General features: G+C 42.5%; 1 pseudogene across 1 annotated transcript; it reads left to right on the top strand.

Annotated features, from left to right (window-relative positions):
* The first annotated feature begins 7752 nt into the window (after positions 1–7752).
* On the top strand, positions 7753–7987 carry LOC308236354 (cyclin-dependent kinases regulatory subunit 2-like; annotated as a pseudogene). The gene has a single exon. The product of its transcript is annotated as a cyclin-dependent kinases regulatory subunit 2-like (transcript).
* The last annotated feature ends 16884 nt before the right edge of the window (positions 7988–24871 follow it).

Raw genomic sequence — 24871 nt, 5'->3', positions numbered from 1 at the left:
TCCACAGTGGCTGCACCAGTCTGCATTCCCACCAGCAGTGCACGAGGGTTCCTCTTTCTCTGCATCCTCACCAGCACTTGTCAATTGTTGATTTGTTGATGATAGCCATTCTGACAGGTGTGAGATGGTATCACATTGTTGTTTTGATTTGCATCTCTCTGATGATTAGTGATTTTGAGCAGGTTTTCATATGTCTCTTGGCCTTCCCTATGTCTTCTTTTGAAAAGTATCTATTTAGGTCTGTTGCCCATTTTTTGATTGGATTGTTTATCTTCTTTTTGTTAAGTTGTATGAGTTCCCTTTAAATGTTGGAGATTAAACCCTTATTGGTGATAACATTGGCAAATATGTTCTCCCATGCAGTGGGCTTTCTTGTTGTTTTGCTGATGGTTTCCTTTGCTGGGCAAAAGCTTTTTATTTTGATGTAGTCCCATTTGTTTATTTTCTCTTTAGTTTCCATTGCCCTAGGAGCAGTATCAGTGAAGAAATTGCTTCATCATATGTCTGAGATTTCGCTGCCTGTGGATTCCTCTAGTATTTTTATGGTTTCCTGTCTTATGTTTAAGTCCTTGATCCATTTTGTGTTTATTTTTATGTATGGTGTAAATTGGTGGTCTAGTTTCATTTTTTTGCATGTATCTGTCCAATTTTCCCAACACCATTTATTGAAGAGACTGTCTTGACTCCATTGTATGTTCATACTTCCTTTGTCAAATATTATTGGCTGTGGTTGCTGCCATCTTTGAGGGCGTGGCAGTCAATTAACATATTCCCTCCTTATTGGCTGTGGGTGCCGCCATCTTTGTGATGGCATGAGGGTCAATTAGCATATTCCCTCTTTATTAGATAGGATAGGTATTTATTTATTTCTATTTCTATTTTCTTTATGCCTATGATCCTCTCTCCTTTTCTTCTTTTTCATAACAGTCCCTTTAACATTTCTTTTTTTTACTATTTCAAAAAATTTTTATTGTTGAGAGTATTACAGATGTAATACTCTTTTTCCCCCCTTTGTCCTCTTCCACCTGGTTCCCACTCCACCCAGGCCTTCACTACCCTACTGTCTGTTTCCATAGGTAAGATATTTGATTATTCTCTTCCTGCCCCACCTTCCCCCTTGCCTGAGATTCATCAGTCTATTTCATGCTTCCATGCCTCTGATTCTATTTTATTTACCAGTTTATTTTGTTCATTCAATTTCTTGTTAGTTTATTTTGATTTTTAGATTCAATTGCTGATAGATTTTTTTTGCCATTTTATTGTTCATATTTTCTATCTCTTCTTCTTTCTCTTCCTCTTCTTAAAGAATACCCTTCAGCATTTCATGTAATACTGGGTTTGTGGTGATGAGCTCCTTTAGATTGTTCTTGTTTGTGAAGCTCTTTATCTGACCCTCAATTCTAAATGAGAGCTTTGCTGGGTAGAGTAATCTTGGTTGTAGGTCCTTACTATTCATCAATTTGAATATTTCTTGCCACTCCCCCTGGCATTCATAGTTTCTGTTGAGAAAACAACTGACAGTCATATGGACACTCCCTTATAGGTAACTAACTGCTTTTCTCTTGCCGCTTTTAAGAGTCTCTTTGTCTTTAACCCTTGGCATTTTAATTATGATGTGTCTTGGTGTGGTCTTCTTTGGGTTCCTCTTGTTTGGGATTCTCTGTGCTTCCTGGACTTGTAAGTCTATTTCTTTCACCAAGTAGGGGGAGTTTTTGTCATTATTTCTTCAAATAGGTTTTTAATATCTTGCTCTCTCTCTTCTTCTGGCACCCCCATAATGCGAACGTTGGTACACTTGAAGTTGTCCCAGAGCCTCCTTACACTGTCTTCATATTTTTGGGTTCTTTTTTCTTTTTGCTCTTCTGCTTGGGTGTTTTTTGCTTCCTCATATTCTAAATCATTGATTTGATTATTGGAATCCTGTACTCTACTGTTGAATCTCTGAAAATTATTCTTAATTTCAGTTAGTGTGTGCTTAATTTCTGACTGGTTCTTTTTCAGGTCTTTGGCATTCTCAGTAAGTACCTTGAAGGTCTCATGAAGATCCTTGAGTAACCTAATCACCATGGTTTTGAACTCTGTATCCAGTAGTTTGCTTGCTTCCATTTTTTTTTTTCATTTGTGACATGTTTCTTTATCTCCACATTTTGGCTGCTTCCCTGTTTTTGTTTCTATGTATTAGGTAGAGATGCTATGTCTCCTGGAATTGGTAGAGAGGCCTTGTGTAGTAGGTGTCCTGTAGGGTTCAGTGGCTCAGCCTCCTCAGTCTCCTGAGCTGGGCATTCTAGGTGTGCCCCTGTGTGGATTGTTTGCACAGTCTTGTAGTTGAGCCTTGATTGCTGTTGGCATCAGTAGGAGGAATTGACCTCCAGGCCAATTGGCTGTGAGGACCAGCTGTGATTACAGTGGGAAAGTTGCTGTGCAGGAAACATTCCTATAAAGCAGGACTTGCTTCAGTGAGGCTTTGGTGCTCACTGAGTCTGTCTCTTGAGTGTGTCACTTGTGGATGTGTAGAGTTGTAATCCTCTATGATCTGAAGCTGTCCACCAGGTGCACCAGGTGCACTGCCTCTGGGGCCTCCAGAGAGGTGCAAAGTCAGCCACTGCAAGGGGCTATCCAGCAGGAGTTACAGAGAGATCTGCAGATGGCTGCTATTCGCTATTTGTTTTGGGCTTGGAGGTCCCCAGCAAGACCCAACTGTGAAGCAAGGCAGGCTGGTGCTAGTGGTGAGTTTAGGCCTTTGATTGATAGGTTTGGCGAATGTTGTCACCAGCTGCAGCTTTTTTGAGAGATTTTAGCAAAGTGTGAAGCCTGAGCCAGGACAGACCATTCATATGGAAAAGCCACTGCAAAGAGCTTGGTTGAGGCAGGGTCTCAGGGAATACACAGGGCAGAGAGAAATGTATATTCTAGGTTATGGAGACTCATATTTGGCTGCCCAGGGAGGTCCCAGCACAGGAACAATGACCCCTGCAAACCCCCATCTGGGAGAAAGCTGCCCTCGAGTTCTTGTCCCAATGCCTTACAATCCAGCTCCTCCCTGTATGTGTCTGGGTTTCCCCATGATGCTGGCTCACACCAACAGTTCTTTGTTCCTATATCCTCTTCCTTCCTCCCTACATCCTGTTTGCCCTGGGGAAATTCAGTAAACATTTCCATTAAAAGTTGACTATGCTGGAGATGGATCACAGAGGCCTATTTCCTATAAGGCTGGCCTTGAGTTCCACTGTGTGGCCCTTCCCACTGATCATAAGGAGCTTTCCAGGCTGCAGAATGACAGGGTGCTAGCACCATTCTATCCAGGGACTTCAGCCCCAGGCTTCCCTTGCTGCACCCACTCTGCAGTCTCCATAGCCAGTGCTCTCTGGGGCCTCCTCTCTCAGTCTTAGGCCCTCCTGTCTCATCTACAGATGTACAGCCTCTTTAGCCTCCTCAGGTCCTTAGTTCTAATTGTCCAGGTCAGGGGAGGCTACATCCACCTCCTGGCCTTCAGCACCTTTCCTGTCCCCTAGACCTGGAGGTGGAGCTGAGCAGCTGGGCTCTAGGGTGACGATTGCAGCATAGTAGTGGTGGCATCCCTGCTAAGTTAATGTGGGTGAGTAGACAATAGGAGCTACAGTCCTGCTGGGTCAGTGGTGGTTGCACGACGGTGGCACAGAGTCCAGGCTAAGTCCCCATCTGGCGAGGGGTCAGGCTGGGTGCCTGCCTGGCGTGCACAGGTCTTGCTGGTGTCCATCGCAGGCACAGGGTCTGGGTTGTGACTTCTGTGGGCGTGTAGAGTCCCAGGCCCATGAGTTCAGGAGAGGCTTGGCTGCCCTCCTTGTAGCCTCCTCCCAAGGAGGACCTTGTTAATCTTTCAAGATGGTGTGGACTCTGAACCAGAGCTGTGTACCAGGAGTGGCTGTGGTGGCAGCAGTGGCTCTTTGGCCAGGAGAGCCTGAAACCACCCTCCCCTGCCAAGATTCCCTCATGATTGGACTGTAACAGACACACACACACACACACACACACACACACACACACACACACACACTCATTCTCTCACTTTCTCACTCACTCACACTCTCCTTCATTTGGGTACTGCTGGCCACCATATTGGAATCTCTTCCTGCCTCTTATGCCAGTACCATTGATTTCAGAGAGGAAGGGAGAGGGAGAGAGACATAGAAACATAAATGATGAGAGAGAATCATTGATCCTGCTGCCTCCTGCATGCCCCACACTGAGGATCGAGCCCACAACCTGGGCATGTAACCTGACCAGAATCCAACCGTGACCTTCTGGTTTATAGGTTGGTGCTCAACCACTGAGCCATGCCAGCTGGGCCAGGCTGCTTTGATTACAATGGCCTTGTAGTGTAGTTTGATATCAGGTATTGTGATACCTCCAACTTCGTTCTTCTTTTTCAAGATTGTTAAGGCTATTCGAGGTCTTTCTTTGTTCCATATAAATTTTTGAAATATTTGTTCTAGATCTGTGAAATATGCCATTGGTATTTTAATAGGAATTGCATTGAATCTATAGATTGTTTTGGATAGTATAGACATTATAATGATGTTAATTCTTCCAATCCACGAGCACAGCATATGCTTCCACTTACTTGTATCGTCCTTAATTTCTTTCTTCAATGTCCTATATTTTTCTGAGTACAGGTTTTTTACCTCCTTGGTTAAGTTTATTACTAGGTACCTTATTCTTTTTGTTGAAATAGTAAATGAGCTTGTTTTCTTAGTTCCTCTTTCTGATAGTTCATTATTGGTGTATAGAAATGCCACCAATTAATGAATATTAATTTTGTATCCTGCTACTTTGTCAAATTCATTTATTAATTCTTGTAGTTTTTTTGATGGAGTCTGTAGGGCAAGCATGTCAAACTCACAGCAGACCATTTCTCTCCACTAATACTAGCAGCAAATATTTTAGCAGCCAATTGCCATGTCATTAGTCTTGGACTGACTTATTTGGTGTGTGCAACAGGAAATATTTCGCTTTCAGAGAACAAGAGAAATAGGTTTATTTGTGGTATGTTTATTAATTTGTGCAATTATTCAGTGTCTGATAAGTTAATGTTTAAGAAAAAATATTAATTTTTATTAAAATGTTCTATTATTTTATGTTAACAATTACTTATTTATTTCAGCCCTTTGTATTCAGCATGTCTCTATTGAAATAAACCTACGTTTCTATGAAAATTGAAGCTATTGTTTTTTTGTGGCCCACATAAACTTAAACCTTGTTTACTGGTATTTAGCCTGTGTTAGCTTTTGAGTTTGACATGCTTGCTATAGGGTTTTCTTTATACAATGTGATGTCATCTGTGAATAATGATAGTGTTAGTTCCTCCTTTCCAGTTTGGATGCCTTTATGTTTTCTTCTTTTCTGATCATTGTGACTAGGACTTTCCATATTACTAGTATGTTGAATAGAAGTGGTGAAGTGGACATCCTGTGTTGTTCCTGATCTGAAGGGAAAAACTTCTAGTTTTTGCCCATTGAATATGATATTGACTGTGGGTTTGTCATATATGGCCTTTATTACATTGAGGTATGATGCCTCTATTCCCACTTTGCTGAGAATTATTTTAAATGGGTCCTGGATTTTGTCAAATGATTTTTCCTGTATCTATTGGTATGGTCATGTGATTTTTATCCTTAATTTTGTTTATGTGGTGTATCACGTTTATTGATTTGCAGATATTGTACAAACTTTGCATCCCTGGAATAAGTCCCACTTGATCATAGTGTATGATATTTTAAATGTGTTGCTGGATTCAGTTTGGTAATATTTTATTGAGAATTTTAGCATCTATGTTCATCAGGGGTATTACCTATAATTTTCTTTCTTTATTTTGTTTTGGAATGAGGATAATGCTGGCCTTGTAAAATTGAGCTTGGGAGTTTTCCTTCCTCTTGAATTTTTTTGGAATAGTTTGAGGAGGATAGGTGTTAGTTCTTTAAATGTTTGGTAAAATTCATCTGTGAAGCCATCCAGTCCAGGACTTTTATTTGTTGGGAGTTTTATTATTATCACTAGAGGCCTGGTGCACAAAACTCATGCCCAGGGGAGGGGGCACGGGGAGCGGGTCCCTCAGCCCGGCCTGCACCCTCTCCAATCTGGGACCCCTCGGGGGATGTCCGACTGCCTCTCGCAATCTGGGACTGCTGGCTCCTAAACGCTCACCTGCCTGCCTGCCTGATTGCCCCTAACCCCTCTGCCTGCCTACCTGATCACCTCTAGCTACCTCTGATTGCCTGATTGCCCCTAACCACCTCTGCTTGCCTGCCTGATCGCCCCTAACTGCTCCCCTGCTGGCCTGATTGCCCCTAACTGCCTCTGCCTCGCCCCACACCCAGGACCCAGGATTCTCTCCTCTGGCCAGTTGCAGGCACCCAGGATCCAGGCTTTCCTCCCTCTGGCTGGCTGCAGGCATCCAGGACCTGGGCCGGCTTTGCCCAGGCTGCAGCCACAGGCACCCGGGACCATGGGGTGGGTGGCTTGTTCCTCTCCCAGGCTGCAGCCTGGCTGGTCCCCATTCCTCTCTCCCCAGTGTTGAGTGTCTGAGCCATTAAGGCGTGATGGTGTGAGAGTGTGATGACCATTTGCATATTAGCTCTTTATTATATAGAATTACTGCTTCAATTTCAATAGTTGTAAATCTGTCTATTAAGATTCTATGATTCTTCCTGACTGAGTTTTGGAATATTGTGTTTTTAGAAATTTGTCCATGTAGTTCAGATTGTCCCATTTGTTGACATATAGTTGTTCAAAGTATTTTCATACAATCCTTTATATTTCTTTGGTGTCAGTTGTTACTTCTCTTTCATCTCTCTCTCTCTCTCTTTTTAAATTTGGGTCCTCTATGAGAGCTGGGTGGATTTAGTACTTTTGCTTTTCTGGTAGGGATGTAGAATAGCTTCTCTATCATTGGTTCTCCCTAGTCCTATGGGTTGGTCTTCTCCAATCTCAGGAATTGGGAGCACTGCTTCTTCATTTCCCCCAGGCAATATATTGAAAAGAATGGCTATCCTAGAAGATCTCAGACTGTGGTCTCTGAACCAGCAATATAGAGTACACCTAGAAATTTGTTATAAATGTGGATTCACTGGCCCTACCTCACACTCACTAAATTGATATCTAGGGATGTAGCTTGGGAAACTGTTTTAAGAAGCCCTTCAGAAGATTCCAGTTGAGTTCCTTCACTTCTACTGTCCCATGAGCAGGTATCCTGGCCTTTCTCCTGTCCTCTCTCACCTTCCTTAGCTCTTAGAGCAAAGCTTTGGAGGTTCTCTTAATGACTGAGGGCCCATGAACAGGGCTGACCATGCCTCCTGAGGCATCATCCATTTCCTTGAGAACTTGGCTATTGTGTCTTTAACTACCCCCTTACACCTCTTCTCCTGTCCCCTGAAGCCACCCCCTACCCCACCCTCTCTGTGACCTAACTTGATACCCCCACCCATGTGATCTAACCTGTGTGGAAGTAAAATTGTAACAACAGACACATTTAAGGCCCACTCCTAGAACTGAAAAACAACTGCAAATAAAAAATATGCTGAGAGCTCTGCCAAGGAATATCAATAAGCCAATCAGGAATTAAAAATTTTAAAAAGGGCTGGCTGTTGGCCCAACTTTAAAAGGAGAAAGTTTGGGTTGCAGTCGAGTGTTTCCTCGGCAGCTTGACGAAGAAGGTTGGTTTGCCATGCCCGCTCCTCCACCTCCTGGCTGCCCTCCGCGCCGATCCTCTGCTGCAGGATGGCCCCCACGCAGATCTGCCACTCAGACAAATGCTTGGACGAGCACTATGGGTACTGGCATGTCATGTTACCCAGAGAACTTTCCAAACACGTACCCAAACCCATCTGATGTCAGCAGAGGAGTGGAGGAGACTTGGTGTCCAAGTCTTGGCTGGGTTCATTACATGATTCATGAGCCAGAACCACATATGCTTCTCTTTAGATGACCTCTTCCAAAAGATCGACAAAAATGAAGATATCTGGGGATCATCAATTAAATCTTTTTCAAATCTTCAGTGAACACTTGAAAAATGTACAAATCATTCATCCATACCTGTGCATGAGCTGTATTCATCACAGCAACAGAGCTCCATTAAATGCAACTACAAGTAGTTTACTGTAGGATGCTTAAGGTAAAATTTCTTCTAGTTACTTTTCTCTTAAATATAAGTACCTGTTTGACTTTACCTGTTACTTTTTTTTTTTAAGGCGGCTAGACTGTGCCTAATCTTTTATTTATTTATTTATTTTTAAAAATTTAATAAATCTTTATTGTTCAGATTATTACAATTGTTTCTCCTTTCCCCCCCATAGCTCCCCTCCACCAGGTTCCCACCCCACCCTCTGCCCTTACTTCCCCGACTCTGTCCTCATCCATAGGTGTACGATTTTTGTCCAGTCTCTTCCTGCACCCCCCATACCCTTTCCCCCTGAGAATTATCAGTCCACTCCCTTTCTATGCCCCTAATTCTATTTTATTCACCAGTTTATTTTGTTCCTCAGATTTTTAATTCACTTTATTTTTAGGTTCACTTGTTGATAGATATGTATTTGTTGTTCATAATTTTTCTCTTTACTTTTTTCTTCTTCCTCTTCTTAAAGAATACCTTTCAGCATTTCATATAATACTGGTTTGGTGGTGATGAACTCCTTTAGCGTTTTCTTATCTGTGAAGCTCTTTATCTGACCTTCCATTCTGAATGATAACTTTGCTGGGTAGAGTAATCTTCATTGTAGGTTCTTGCTTTTTATCACTTTGAATATTTCTTGACACTCCCGTCTGGCCTGCATAGTTTCTGTTGAGAAATCAGCTGACAGTCATATGGGTGCTCCCTTGTAGGTAATTAACTGTTTTTCTCTTGCTGCTTTTAATATTCTCTCTTTGTCTTTTGCCCTTGGCATTTTAATTATGATGTGTCTTGGTGTGGTCCTCTTTGGATTCCTCTTGTTTGGGGTTCTGTGCGCTTCCTGGACTTGTAAGTCTATTTCTTTCACCAGGTGGGGGAAGTTTTCAGTCATTATTTCTTCAAATAGGTTTTCAGTATCTTGCTCTTTGTCTTCTTCTGGCACTACCATAATTCTGATGTTGGTACACTTGAAGTTGTCCCAGAGGCTTCTTACACTATCTTCAACTTTTTGGATTCTTTTTTCTTTTTTTTTGTTTTTCCGGTTGAATGTTTTTTGCTTCTTTGTATTTCAATTCTTTGACTTGATTCCTGCGTTCCTCTAGTCTGCTGTTGGGTCTCTGTATATTTTTTATTTCAGTCAGTGTATGTTTAATTTCTAGTTGGTCCTTTTTCATATCCTTGAGGGTCTCACTAAATTTATTGGCCTTTTCTAGGATATTCTTGAAAAGCCTTATAACCGTGGTTTTGAATTCTATATCCAGTCATTTGTTTTCCTCCATTTCTTTCGTTTGTGATCTGTTTCTTTGCCTCCGCATTTTCACTGCTTCCCTGAGTTGGTAAGGTAGCTTTGTGTGCTAGGTTTCCTATATGGCCCAGTGGGTCTGCCTCCCCAGTTAACCTGAGGTAGACACTCTTGGTGCACCCCTTTGTGGACTGTGTGTACAGCCTTGTTGTAGTTAAGTCTTGTTGTTGGTATCACTGGAGGAATAGACCTCCAGGCCACTTGGCTGTGAGGATCAGCTGTGCCTACGCTGGGAGAAGTTCGGTGCTGGAGACACTCCTATGAGACAAGACTTGCCAAATTGCAAAAGCCTCTGTGCTCAGCTTGGATGGGGCGGAGTCTCAGGGCAGAGCAAACAGTCTTGGCTTCCCGTCAGCCCTGCCCTTGCGTGTGCACCTCCAGACCTCTGCCTTCCGTGACTCCCCTGAGTTTCCGTCTGACAGTCCAGATTCTCCCTGTAAGAGTGTGGGTCCCCAGGGGCTCGCCCGGAACTGGGGTTCAGTGCAGTCGGAACTAGGGTTCAGTGCAGTCAGGAGCTTCCGACTCCCTTCCACTAGGGAATGCCTGTGGCAACTTCCGCACTCAGCTTTCTCTGTGAGCACTCGCGTGCATGCGCGCCCACCTCCAGACCCGCCACAGCTCCCCCAGGTCTCCGAGTCTCTGAGTCTCTGTGTGCCTTTCTCTCTACCTGACAGTCCAGACTCCCCCTGTATGAGCCTGGGTCCACGGGGTTTTGCCCGGAACTGGATTTCAATGCAGTTGGAACTGGGGTTCAGTTCAGTCGGGGGCTTCCTTCCCTCTCTCACCAGAGAAAGTCAGCCAGGCACTCAGTCACCCTTTCTCTCTGCACGCATCTCCATACCTCAGCCCTCCTTTGCCACTCCTCTGATTCTCCGTGAGCTTTCCTCTTTCCTTCTAGTTGTAGAATTTCCACTCAGCCAGCCTTCCTGTGGTTCTGGATGATGTCCATTCTGTCTTTTAGTTGTAGTTTTGAAATTGTTGTGCGAGGCAGCAGTTTAGGTGCTTACCTATGCCGCCATCTTGGTTTCTCTACCTGTTATTTTGTTTGATAAAGTTTGTATGTTGCATTTAAAAAAAAATAAAAAAAAAAGAAAGTTTGAGGACCCTAGTGATGTTTAGTCAATCAAGACCGCCTTGGAGAGATCTAGGAAGCTAAAACCCTCCATATGTCTCTCAAGGTTGGTTATTGCCTGAGACCTTGCTAAACACACACACACACACACACACACACACACACACACACACACACACACTCACACCCCTCTCCTAAAGTCCCCACTCCCTGCATTGTCTTCTGTTCTACTTTGGGATTTGAGTGTGGAGGTTGTGGCCTTCAGCTCTTGCTCCGTCCCTGCTGTGGTCTTCAATGATTTCCCCTCACTGTGCTTGACCTCATAAAATCATATCTCTGTTCCATCATGGACAGAAAAATAACAGAAAGAATAACTGCGATAGAGCTGAACATTTTTCTCTGTGTGCAAGTTGGCTGAGAATATATGGAACCTGGAGAACTTTCCTCATCATTATATATTTTCATCTTTCTCTGCTTATCTGTCAAAGCCAAAGGAAATATTAGATAGAGGCCCTCCAACCAAGAAACTTCATAGAAAAGGGACACATCAGGAAGTGGGCTCACCAGGCAAAGGACTTTCCAGTGAAGAGACTCTCCTGGCAAGATTCCCACCAGCTAAGAGATTGTTGAGCCAATCATATTCATTGCTCACCCAAAGGGCATCACCACAGAGTAGTGGATTTATGTGCTCCCCTCCCCACCCTGCTTTAGCTCTTTACAATGGAATTTTATTACAGAGGAAATCTTGAACCAAGAAATTCTAAGAGGGACCTGCTGGTTTGTAGAGAGAGAGAGAAAATGAAAGAGAAATATATGTGCTTTTCATGTAGGTAAGTATATGGCTGTGTATTTGCAAGACTGCATGTGGGCTCAGTTTTTTTTTTTTGTTTGTTTGTTTTTAATCCTTACCAGAGGATATTTTTCCATTGATTTTTAGAGAGAGGGAAAGACAGAGAGAAATATTGATGTCAGCATTGATTGGTTGCCTTCTGCATGCGCCCCAACCAAGGCCCTGGCCGGGAAGGATCCTGCAACCAAGGTATGTGCCCTCGCCTGGAATCGAACCTGGGACTCTTTGGTCCACAGGCCAGTGCTCTATGCACTGAGCCAAACTGGCTAGGGCTGTGGGCTCAGTTTTCATGGCCTGTGACATTATTTGGAACTATAAAGGCAGGAACACAAGGAGGATATTCTGATTCTTGACATTGCCCTACTCAGCCCCCACTTCCAGTGCCCACCCTCAGTCAATGAGGGTCAATGACTTCCCAGGAGACAAAGGGCACAGGTGAGTTCATCAACATATCACACACACACACACACACACACACACACACACACACACACACACAATTTCATAGTTTCATATGACTTGTTTTTATCTGACATTCCCTGGAGCCTCCTCTGTTCCAGATACACCCCTGCCATGCTCAGAGCCCACATGATCTCACCCTTGCCCCTTTCACTCTAGACACAAGGTTTCCAGACTCTGTACCCATAAGGAGAGTGGAAACTTGCTGCATCCCATTCTCCATCCTGCTCAAGGAAGCCAAAGAACCTTGAAAATGTATATAAGATCACATTCCTCACCAGCTTATATCTTCCAACATGTTCCCACAGTACTTGGAACATAACCAAATCCCCACTCAGGCATTCAGGCTCTGCTTGGTCTGCTCCCACCCTTCTGTCCCCTTTCCTCCTGCCTCACCAAACTCCAGCCATACTGCCCTGGAACACATCAAATTCCTTCCCACCCTCAGGTCCTTTGCCCTTGTTGTTCCTCTTGCTTGGAACTTCCACCCTTCCCCCAGGTCTTCTCACACTGAATTTATCCTTAGCTCAAATGTGTTCTCAAAGAAACCTTCCCTGACCCTCTACCTCTCTCTCCTTTGCTGTACTAGTTATGGCCCTTGGTCACCTCTGAAATCATCTCATTTATTTTATTGTTTGTTCTCTGACTATGCCATGGACTGTAACTCTAAGAGAGCCATGGTCTTGTCTGTCTAGGTCATCTCTTGGCCCAATCCAGTACAGACAGGGCCTGCTGTACAGTAGGCTTATTAGGTGTTCATGTAAAAAGGACGAATAAGCCCAGCCACAGTGCCTCAGTGGTTGAGCTTTGACCTATGAACCAGGAGGTCACAGTTTGATTCTGGGTCTGGGCACATGCCCGAGTTGCTGGCTTGATCCCCTGTAGGGGGCATGCAGGAGACAGCCAATCAATGATTCTCTCTCATCATTGATGTTTTTATTTCTCTCTCCTTCTCTCTTCCCCTTTGGGAAAAAAGAAAGAATAAATCCTATCCTCTGCACTCATGGAACCAATCAGGAGTCAGTCAGGAACATACTGCCTGTACTTGAGGCCAATCACAGTATATAGTCCAATTATTTTTAATGCTTTTATTGCTTGCACTGTGACATTATATCTTAGAAATCATTGCCTAACTCAAAATCATAAAGATTTGCTCCTTCGTTTTCTTCTAAGAGTCTCATAGTTTCACTTTTTACATCTATGATCTATTTTGAGTTAATGTTTGTGTAGGTTAATTTTTGAGGTAAGGGTCTGCTGGGGCTGACCGGCAGACCCTGAGTGATGGATGAATGATTACTCTGACACATGTTTCTGTGAAAGAGAAGGATAAGGGACTGCTTGGCTCGAGAAACCAAATAGCTCTGCTTTCCTGCCTCCTTAGGCTTTTATTGTAACAACAGCTTGAACTAAAATTAACTATTAGATACTATCAGCAGGGTTAGTATCCTTGAGAAGACACATTCATCTGCAGTGTCCTTTAAGTAAGGACATCTAAAAACTAAACATAACGATTCCAGTAAAACACCCAGGGGCTTAGACTTGTTTGGAAAAGTCAAGGCAGGGGCTGCTGCCTTTAGCAAGGTCCCGCTAGAGGCCCCTGACCTTTCAGAGATTCCTTCTTACAAACTTTCCAACCAAGTCCTGTGCTCCCCACATCTCCCCCTTTTTTGTTTTTCTGGATGCAGAAGACAGAGTGAGGCAGTGAACTTTCTGCTTTGGAATGCCAGGGTCTGTGAAGCGCAGTCAGTCACTGCTCGAGTTTGTAGACTATAAGAAAAACAAAGAGGATTACAATGACAGTAATGGTTAGTCCAATCAAGAAGACAGAGTGCTTACAAGTATCAAATCCTGCCCTCTAGCAACATGTAGAGCAAAGGATTATAAAGGGGCTAGGGCAGCCGTGGGCAAACTACGGCCCGCGGGCCGGATCCGGCTGTTCTATCCGGTTCTCTTGCTCTCCCCTCTGCTCCTTTACTTTGAATTTATATTAGTTCACACAAACACTCCATCCATGCTTTTGTTCCGGCCCTCCAGTCCAGTTTAAGAACCCATTGTGGCCCTCGAGTCAAAAAGTTTGCCCATCCCTGGGCTAGGGTGAGGAATGTAGCTACGTGCAAGCCTGGAGGTCTGCAGACGTCAGCTATTATAATTAGTTATCAGGCAATGAGATGATGTTGCTGAGATGATGTTTTGACTCCTGGTGGCTTGGTCTGACCATGCTTATTGGTTCTGCTTTCTGGATTCACAGCTGAGTCACCGCCCCAATCTCTTCACCAGGCCTTGAAAAGGAAACTTTAAGAAAAACTTAAACCTCCTATTCACATATGAGAAACTTAACCCCCTATTCACATAAGTATACGTGTTCTAAGATTTAAAATAATATGATTATTTTAAGATTAATTTAATGCTCTATCTATTAGGTTATAGGTCCCCCCTATTATTCCCCTTCTGATTAGATAGATTGGTTGATATTTATCAACCTTATACTATAGTAGTAAATTCCACTTAAGATTTCTCTTTACAACCCTTCTATTACTTTTGTAAACATTCTTATAACTTTAACTCACCTTTTTTCTTTTCCTTCAAAATGCATCTTCATGCTTCATGCCTTCTATTAAGTATTCCTACTCTAATAGCCTTTCTTCTTATTATATCTCTTTCTTTATATCCCTTCTCACTATTTTTACTTCCTCAGTAATTTTTCACAGACCCTACCTAGTCCCTTTCAGGTTGTTAATTCACTTTTTTCCCTTTATCTGTATACATTGAAAGTATAAATTTCTTCCAATTAGTTATTATTAAAGGTTAGTCTACACAGGTACCTCCATTGCCAGCTTCAGAGCAGCTGGAGTGGTGAGAAGTACGTCTCAGGGTACCTTCTATTTCTCCTTCAGTTGGCCTATTGTTCTTGCTCTGCTCATGTCTGTCTAACTGCCTACCACATCCCCTCAAGGATCTTGGCTCTGAATTCTTTCAGGAAAGGGGACACCAGATTTCTTCTGAAACTGCTTCCCGCTGATGGGAGTCAAAGGTTTCTCTCAGAGCCAAGAGATCCTTGTTCTCTGTCAGAGGGACGATGAGGCCTGGGTACAGAAGGAGGTGTCAGTGGTGCCTAGAAGTGGTATTCCTTAGGTGTGAGTAGGGCTTGTAACTGGTGGAGATTAACTGTGCTATAATATTTAGTATTGTTGGGCAAAAAATAGAACAGTAAGAATTATGATAAACTAGAGGCCTGGTGCACGAATTCATGCATAGGTGGGGTCCCTCAGGGTGGCCTATGGGTATCGGGCCCCAGCTCATGCCCCCAGGCTCGCAGCCCAGCTCACACTCCTAGTCCTGCAGCCCTGCCTGGCACCCCGCCATGGCCTGGCACAGCCCCCTCACCTGCCTGCAGGGTGATTGATTGGAGCCGGACCCCCCACCCAGCTCCCTCAGTGCCTGGGAGCTGGGTGGCAGTCCCCCTCCCCCACTGCTGCTGGTCACCATCTGCGAGGCGATCAGCAGGCGATTGGGCCTTGGCTCGCACCTTCCTTAGCCTGGAGCTGCCCACTCACCTGCTCCACCATCCTGCCATGGTCCTGCTCTTATTGGGGCCCATAGGGACTGGCAGTGCCTCCACTGCCAACACCCACCTTGTTCTGCACTGCTCCCTGGTGGTCAGCACCCATCATAGTGAGTAGTCGAACTCCGGGTTGAACAATTTGCATATTAGGCTTTTATTATATAGGATGGTCTGGTGGAAAGAAAAAAACATTCCATATCTAATAATTTCCTGTTGAAATACATTTATTTCTCCTTAAAATCACCCTCATTTTCATTAAAGAGTTAAATTAAGATTAATTTGTGTACTGTATTAAGTTTAGTTATAATTTGGCCTGATTGTTTGTATGAACTTAATAAGAATAATAGTTACTCTTATAGGTTACTTTTTTTTTTTTCAATATGTTTTGCTTGAATCTCATGAGAAAGTTTACTCCCAGGGCAAAGAAGCCAAGCCACACAGTTGCCATCAGCCGTTGCCTGGAATGCCTATAGAATTGGGGTGCATTACTCAAGTTGAGGTCCCCACAGGTGTCTTGAGGTTTCTTTCATGTCATCTCTCAGGAAAGCAACCTTTGTTCCTTACCTGGGAAGACTGCCATGAATGATGTGACCAAGCAAGATACCAGGCTATTTATCCAATGGGCTTATTGGCTTCAAAGTCAGTCTTCATTCCTTAGAGCTTTCTGGTGATATCCAGAGTTCTGACATGTCTCTCTTTCAGACATGACATTCCAGTGAAGTTTTGGTTAATAAAATCACAATTGGAAACTGACTTATGTCCTGTTATGAAGAAATCAGATTCTTATTGGATTTATGCAAACAAATACATTGCCATGAGAACAATAATTACAAAAACTATAATTATTTTTAGTTCATTCAATCCTATAATCAAATTCTGTTTTTCCTGATTTTTTCTTCCTAGTCCTATCTAATAAAGAGAATATACTAATTGACCCTCACGCTGTTGCAAAGATGGCGGTGCCCACAGCCAATAAGGAGGGAATTTGCTAATTGACTGCCCTGCCCTCAAAGATAGTGGCACCCACAGCCAATAAGGAGGAAATATGCTAATTGACTGCCACTCCCTCAAAGATGGCGGTGCCCACAGCCACAATATGGCGGCGCCCAGTCCCCTCAGCCCCACCAGGGCAGCCTGCTTCCAGAGTCTCCCCAGCCCCCTCAGCCCCCTAGCCACCCAGGGCCACCCGAGGCTCAGGTAACCAGGGCCTGCTGAGGCTTGCGTTGCTGGCAGTGGCAGCAGCAGAGGTGTGATGGGGCGTCACCTTCCCCTGATTGCTGGGTCCCCTCCCGCCCCTGAGGGCTCCCAGACTGTGAGAGGGGGCAGGCTGGGCTGAGGGATCCCCCCTCCAGTGTATGAATTTTCATGCACCAGGCCTCTAGTATTTCTATAAATCCAGATACTCTATAGAGTAGTGTAAATAACATGGAATCTTGTCCTTTTTGCAAAACACAATATTCTATCATAACTAATAACAGTTGTAAGTGAAAGCATATCAGAATATATTTAATATGCATATATAAATAGAATATAATTATTATTTCCTTATTTGACAAATCTTCCCATATACCGTAAGTATAAAATTTTCCTTCATAAGGAGAAAAAGAAAATCCTTGAGGCATTTCAGGGCCCATTGGAATGAGCTAAAGCCAATTCTAGGTCAAGGAAAAGTGTCTTAAAATTCAAACCCTGGGAAGGTAGTCAAATACATTAGACTAAAAGATTATATATTGTTATCATTATTAAACAGTACTAAATAATCTATTCATTTAAAGTAATCAAGTTCCTGATTAACATAACTATTTTAATAATATATATAAAACTTTTGTTTCCTAGGCAAATACAGGAAAAACTTTTTTTCCTCTTTACTTTTAGAAATAGGCTTATTTTTCCAATGGAAAATATACTCACATTCTTAACACATTGTGGGCCAGTAGTTTTATTGCTAGCTTTACCCAGTGGCTAGATAAGTTTCTATTGAACAAGTACAAAAAATGTTTTACATAAATGTTAAAGGCACGCCTTAAAATTAAATACCCATTGCCAAAACCGGTTTGGCTCAGTGGATAGAGCAGCAGCCTGCGGACTGAAAGGTCCCAGGTTCGATTCCGGTCAAGGGCATGTACCTTGGTTGCGGGCACATCCCCAGTAGGAGGTGTGCAAGAGGCAGCTGATCGATGTTTCTCTCTCATCGATGTTTCTGACTATCTATCCCTCTTCCTTCCTCTCTGTAAAAAATCAATAACATATATATTTTAAAAAAAAATTAAATACCCATTGCATTTTGAAGTTATTTATTACATGTTCTTACAAGCTAATATATTTTTAAAGTATATTTTGTGAAACACTGTGTAATATAAAGCAAGAATTCTCGTGATCCGTCTACAATGTGTTAAGAAGCTAACAGAGCCCTAACTGGTTTGGCTCAGTGGATAGAGCATCGGCCTGCGGACTCAAAGGTCCAAGGTTCAATTCCGGTCAAGGGCATGTACCTTGGTTGTGGGCACATACCCAGTAGAGAGTGTGCAGGAGGCAGCTGATCAATGTTTCTCTCTCATCAATGTTTCTAACTCTCTATCCCTCCCCCTTCCTCTCTGTAAAAAATCAATAAAATATATATATTTTTAAAAAGAAGCATAACAGAAAATTTCTTAGCTGAGAAACAATCCCCTCGAACTTGGAAATCCCCAGCGGGCTCCAATGACTTACTCCGCAGTTACTTTCATTTTCTTGTTCTTAGTTTTCAAGGTTCCAGCGGCATCTCGTTGTGTTCCTCATTCCTCACATGGGGCACCACCTGCCGGGGCTGACCAGCAGACACCTGGGGGCTCAGACTTGTTTGGAAAAGTCAAGGCAGGGGCTGCTGCCTTCGGCAAGGTCCCACTAGAGGCCCCGACCTTTCAGAGATTCCTCCTTACAAACGTTCCAAACAAGTCCCATGCTTCCCCACAAGGGTCCATTCTTTTGCATGGAGATGTTCAATTGCTCAAGCACCATTTGTTGAAAATAATCTTTCCCCATTGAACTATCTTGCTACCTTTGTAAAAATATATTGACCCAAAATATAAGAGTCTATTTCTGGACTTTCAGTTTTGTCCATTGATGTTTCTATCCTTATGTCAGTACCACACTGTTTAAATTTATGTAGCTTATAAGTACCGCGTGCTAACCGATTGCGCCACTGGAGCTCCTAAATTTATGTAGCTTTATGATCAGAAGTTTTGAAATTTGGAACTGTAAGTTCTTTAATTTCATTCTATTTTTTCAAGATTGTTTTGGCTCTTCTGAGTTCTTTGTATTTTTACATGAATTTTAGGACCAGCTTGTCAATTTCTGCAAAAAATAAGCTTGCTGGGATTCTTAGAGACATCAATGTGAGAGAGACACGTCAATTGGTTGCCTCCCACATGTGTCCTGACCCTGCCAGGGATTAAACCTGCAACCCAGGCATGTGCTCTTGATTGGGAATTGAACCTGAGACCCTTCAATCCATGGGCCAATGCTCTAACCATCAAGCAAAACCAGACGTTTTTAAGTTATTTTTTCTTTTTGCTGTTGTTTTCTTTATCATGGTTTATTTTTCAGTTGACATACAATATTATTTAGTTTCAGGTGGACACCCCAGTGATTAGGTATCATGTAACTTATTAACCAATCATCCCAATGAATCTTATACCCATCTGACACCATACATAGTTGTTAGAATATTATTGACTATATTCCCTATGCTGTACTTTACATCCCCATGACTACAGGGTATCCCCCCAAAAATGTGTACACACTTTAACAGCTGATAGCTCAATTTAGAAAATGAAATATCCTATCTAATGAAAGAGTAATATGCAAATTGACCATCACTCCAACACACAAGATGGCTGCCCCCATGTGGTCAAAGATGGCTGCCTCCATGTGGACACAAGATGGCTGCCACAAGATGGCCAGCAAGGGAGGACAGTTGGGAGGGATCAGGCCTGCAAGGGAGGGCAGTTGGGGGTGACCGGGCCTGCAGGGAAGGGTAGTTGGGGGGGACCCAGGCCTGCAGGGGAGAGCAGTTAGGGATGACCAGGCATGCAGGGGAGGGCAGTTAGGGGCAATCAGGCTGGCAGGGGAGTAGTTAGGGGGTGATCAGGCTGGTAGGCAGAAGAGGTTACGGCCAATCAGGAAGGCAGGCAGGTGAGCAGTTGGGAGCCAGAAGTCCTGGAATGTGAGAGGGATGTTCACTTGCCCGTTTAGGCCCGATCAAACCTACCGGGATTGGGCCTAAACAGGCAGTCGGACATCCCTCGAGGGGTCCCAGATTGGAGAGGGTGCAGGCTGGGCTGAGGGACACAACCCCTCCGTGCATGAATTTCATGCACTGGGCCTCTAGTATTTTAAAAATGCTGATTTATAATTGTTCATAGTGTATGTATACATTTTTGGGGGACACCCTGTATTCTGTAACAACCAATTTGTACATCTTAATCCTTTACCTTTTGTTTTTCTTTTATTTATATATTTATTAAAATATTTCAAGAAAAACAATTTTAAATATGTTACATGCAATAAACATTAATATTTAAGAAAAATGATTTTAAATATAATGATACTATATGCAATAAACTTAATATTTCAAGAAAAAATATTTTAAATATAATAATATTACCCAAACTATACTAACGTAGTATAATACAAAATCTGTAAGAAATATTAAAAATCTGCAAATAATAGGATTACTTCCATTATATTCTTATGTTGTTCATTATATTCCCAAATGAGTGAGATCATGTGGTATTTATCTTTCTCCAACTGGCTTATTTCGCTTAGCATAATGCTCTCCCGTTCCATCCATGTTGTTGCAAATGGTAAAAGTTCCTTCTTTTTTATAGCAGCATAGTATTCCATTGTGTAGATGTACTACAGTTTTTTAATCCACTCATCTGCTGATGGGCACTTAGGCTGTTTCCAAATCTTAGCTATTGTAAATCGTGCTGCTATGAATATAGGGGTGCATATATCCTTTCTGATTGGTGTTTCTGGTTTCTTGGGATATAGTCCTAGAAGTGGGATTACTGGGTCAAATGGGAGTTCTATTTTTAACTTTTTGAGGAAACTCCATACTGTCTTCCACAGTGGCTGCACCCCCACCAGCAGTGCGGGAGGGTTCCTTTTTCTACACATCCTTTCCAGCACTTGTTGTTTGTTGATTTGTTGATGATAGCCATTCTGACAGGTGTGAGATGATATCTCATTGTTGTTTTGATTTGCATCTCTTGGATGATTAGTGTCTTTGAGCATGTTTTCATATGTCTCTGGGCCTTCTGTATGTCCTCTTTCGAAAAGTGTCTAATTAGATCCTTTGACCATTTTTTGATTGGATCATTTATCTTCCTTTTGTTAAGTTGTATGAGTTCTCTGTAAATTTTGGAGATTAAACGCTTATCTGAAATATCATTGGCAAATATGTTCTCCCACGCAGTGGGCTTTCTTGTTGTTTTGTTGATGGTTTCTTTTGCTGTGAAGAAGCTTTTTATTTTGATGTAGTCCCATTTGTTTATTTTCTCCTTAGTCTCCATTGCCTTAGGAGCTGTATATGTAAAGATATTGCTATGACATATGTCTGCTATTTTGCTGCCTATGGAGTCTTGTAGGATTTTTATGGTTTCCCATCTTACATTCAAGTCTTTTAGCCATTTTGAGTTTGTTTTTGTGTATGGTGTAAGTTGGTGATCTAGTTTCATTTTCTTGCATGTATCTGTCCAAATTTCCCAGCACCATTTATTTAAGAGACTATTTTGATTCCATTGTATGCTCTTGCCTCCTTTGTCAGATATTAATTGAGCATAATGGCTTGGGTTGATTTCTGGGTTCTCTGCTCTGTTCCATTGGTCTATATGTCTGTTCTTGTGCCAGTACCAGGCAGTTTTGAGAACTGTGGCTTGGTAATATGGTTTGATATCTGATAATGTGATCCCTCTAATTTTGTTCTTCTTTCTCAAGATTGCTGCAGCTATTCGGGGTCTTTTTTTTTATTTCATATGAATTTTTGAGAGTTTATTCTAGATCTTTGAAATACACCGTTGGTATTTTAATGGGGATTGCATTGAATCTATAGATTGCTTTGGGTAGTATGGACATTTTAATGATGTTGAGTCTACCAATCCATGAACATGGTATGTTTTTTCATTTGTTTATGTCTTCCTCTATCTCTTTTTTCAATGTCCTGAAGTTTTCTTTTATGTCCTTAATTTTATTCCTATGTATCTTAATATTTTTGTGACAATGGTAAATGGGATTTTTTTCCCCATTTCTCTTTCTGTGAGTTCATTATTGGTGTATAAAAAGTCCATAGATTTCTGGGTGTTAATTTTGTATCCTGCTATGTTGTCAAATTCAGTTATTAGGTCTAGCAGTTTTTTAATGGAGTCTTTGGGGTTTCCTATGAACAATATCATGTCATCTGAAAATAAGGACAGTTTTACTTCTTCTTCTCCAATTTGAATGGCTTTTATTTCTTCTTCTGGTCTGATTGCTATGGCTAACACTTCCAGTACTATATTGAACAGGAGTGGTGAAAGTGGGCATTCCTGTTGTGTTCCTGTTCTTAGGAGAGATGAGTTTAGTTTTTGCCCATTGAGTATGCTGGCTGTACGTTTGTCATATAAGGCTTTTATTATGTTGAGGTATGACCACTCTATTCCCACTTTGCTGAGAGTTTTTATCAAGAAAGGGTGTTGGATTTTGTCAAATGTTTTTTCTGCATCTATTGATATGATCATGTGATTTTTGTCTCTCAGTTTGTTTATGTGATGTATCACATTTATTGATTTGCTAATATTGTACCATTAGTGGCCTGGTGCATGAAATTCATGCACGGGGGTGGGGGGAGCGGTGTCCCTCAGCCCGGCCTGCACCCTCTCCAATCTGGGACCCCTCTGGAGATGTTCAACTGCCGGGGGATGTCCTTGTGGAATCGGGCCCAAACTGGCAGTCAGACATCCCTCTCGCAATCCGGGACCGCTGGTTCCTAACTGCTGACCTTCCTGCCTGCCCGATCTCCCCTAACCACTCTGCCTGCTGGCCTGCTCACCTTCAACTGCCCCCCCACCAGCCTTCTCACCCCCAACTGCCCCCCCCCACTGGCCTGATCGCCCCCAACTGCCCTCCCCTGCTGGCATCATGGCCCCCAATTGCCCTCCCCTGCCAGCCTGATGGCCCTCAACTGCCCTCCCCGGCAGAGGCCCTCTGAGGCTGGGAGGCCCTTCCTCCATGCCCGGCCTTGCTGGAAGGCCCTGCCTCTGTGGCCAGGTGCAGAACGCTTGCCTTGTTGCCGGGGTGACGACACAAGCGTTCCTCCCCTCCGGCCGCTCTGTGCCCACTACCCAGAGGCCCTCCACGGCTGGGGTGGAATGCTTGCCTCATCGCCGCAGTGAAGAAACATGCATTCGCCAGGCCGCTCATGCTGCCTGCTCTCAGCGGCCACCCAGCCCCCGGACTGGTGCCCTCCGGCAGAACTGAGAGGACTGGGTGCCGCCGTCTTGTGGCTATGGGCACCGCCATCATTGTGACGGAGTGATGGTTAATTTGCATATTACCCTTTTATTAGATAGGATCCTTGCATTCCTGGAATAAATCCCACTTGGTCATGGTGTATGATCTTTCTAATGTAATGTTGAATCCAATTTGCTAGAATTTTGTTGAGGATTTTAGCATCTATGTTCATCAAGGATATTGGCCTGTAGTTCTCTTATTTTGTGGTGTCTTTATCTGGTTTGGGATTAGGGTAATGCTGGCTTCATAGAAAGAGCTTGGAAGTGTGCCTTCCTCTTGAATTTTTTGGAATAGTCTGAGGAGGATAGGTTTTAGTTCTTCTTTGAATGCTTGGTAGAACTCCCATGTGAAGCCATCCAGACTTGGGCTTTTGTTTGCTGGAAGATTTTTGATCACTGCTTCAATTTCTTTGGTAGTTATCAGCCTATTCAGATTTTTTGATTCTTCCTGATTGAGTTTTGGGAGCTTGTATTTTTCTAAGAACATGTCCATTTCATCTAGGTTGTCCATTTTGTTGGAATAGAGTTGTTCATAGTATTTTTTCATAATCGTTTGTATTTCTGTGGGATTGGTTGTTACTTCACCCCTTTCATTTCTGATTTTGTTTATTTGGGTCCTCTCTCTTTGCTGCTTGGTGAGCCTGGCTAGAGGTTCATCAATCTTGTTTATCCTTTCAAAGAACAAGCTCTTGTTTTTTTTTAATCTTTTGTATTGCTTTTTTGTTTGTTTGTTTGTTTGTTTGTTTTTGTCTCTATGTCATTTATCTCCACTCTGATCTTTATTATTTCCTTCCTTCTGCTTATGCTGGGCTTTTCTTGTTGCTCTCTTTCTAACTCTTTGAGTTGTATGGTTAGATAATTTATTACCATTGTTTCTTGTTTTTTTGAGATAGGTCTGTAGAGCAATGAACTTCCCTCTCAAGACTGCTTTCACTGTGTCCCATAGATTTTGGATTGTTGTGTTTTCATTGTCATTTGTTGCCATGATGCTTTTTATTTCTTCTTTGATCTCATTGGTAACCCAATCATTGTTTATTAGCATGCTATTTAGCCTCCAGGTGTTTGATTTTTTTTATTGTAGCTGATTTCTAGTTTTATGCCATTGTTATCTGAAAAGATGCTTGATCTGATTTCTATCGTCTTGAATTTGAAGAGACTTTGCCTGTGTCCCAATATGTGGTCTCTCTTTGAAAATGACCCATGTGCACTTGAGAATAATGTATATTCTGTGGCTTTGGGGTGAAATGTTCTGAAGATGTCAATTAATTCCATCTGATCTAGTGAATCATTTAAGATTGATGTTTCTTTGTTAATGTTTGGTTTAGAGGATTTTTCCAGTGGTGTTAGTGGGGTATTAAAGTCCCCTACTATAACTGTATTGCTGTCAATCTCTCCTTTGATATCCTCCAGAAGTTTTTTTATGTATTTGGGTGCTCCTGTATTGGGTGCATATATGTTTACCAGAGTTATATCTTCTTGTTGAATTGCCTTTAGTATTATGAAGTGGCCTTCCTTATCTCTTGTTATGGCCTTCACTTTGAGGTCTAATTTGTCAGATATAAGTATTGCTACCCCAGATTTTTTTTTTTTTCATTTCCATTCGCCTGGAAGACCTTTATCCAAACCTTCACCATCAGTCTGTGTGAGTCCTTTGTTCTGAGGTGGGTTTCTTGTAGACAGCAGATATATGGGTCATTTTTCTTATCCACTCAGCTACCCTATGTCTTTTGATTGGGGCATTTAATCCATTTACATTTAAAGTTATAATTGATAGGTACTTGTTTGTCGCCATTTTTATTCTTTATGCCTGTGTTCCTCCTTCCATTCCTATTTCTTTTTTTTACAGCAGATCCTTTAGCATTGCTTGCATTGCTGGTTTGGTGGCAATAAACTCCCTTAGTCCTTTTTTGTCTATGAAGCTCCTGATTTCACCCTCAATTTTGATTGATAGCCTTG

Source organism: Plecotus auritus (genome assembly GCF_963455305.1).
Source record: "Plecotus auritus genome assembly, chromosome: 10".
In the NCBI taxonomy this organism is placed as follows: domain Eukaryota; kingdom Metazoa; phylum Chordata; class Mammalia; order Chiroptera; family Vespertilionidae; genus Plecotus; species Plecotus auritus.
This window is presented reverse-complemented; position numbering and strand designations above follow the sequence as displayed.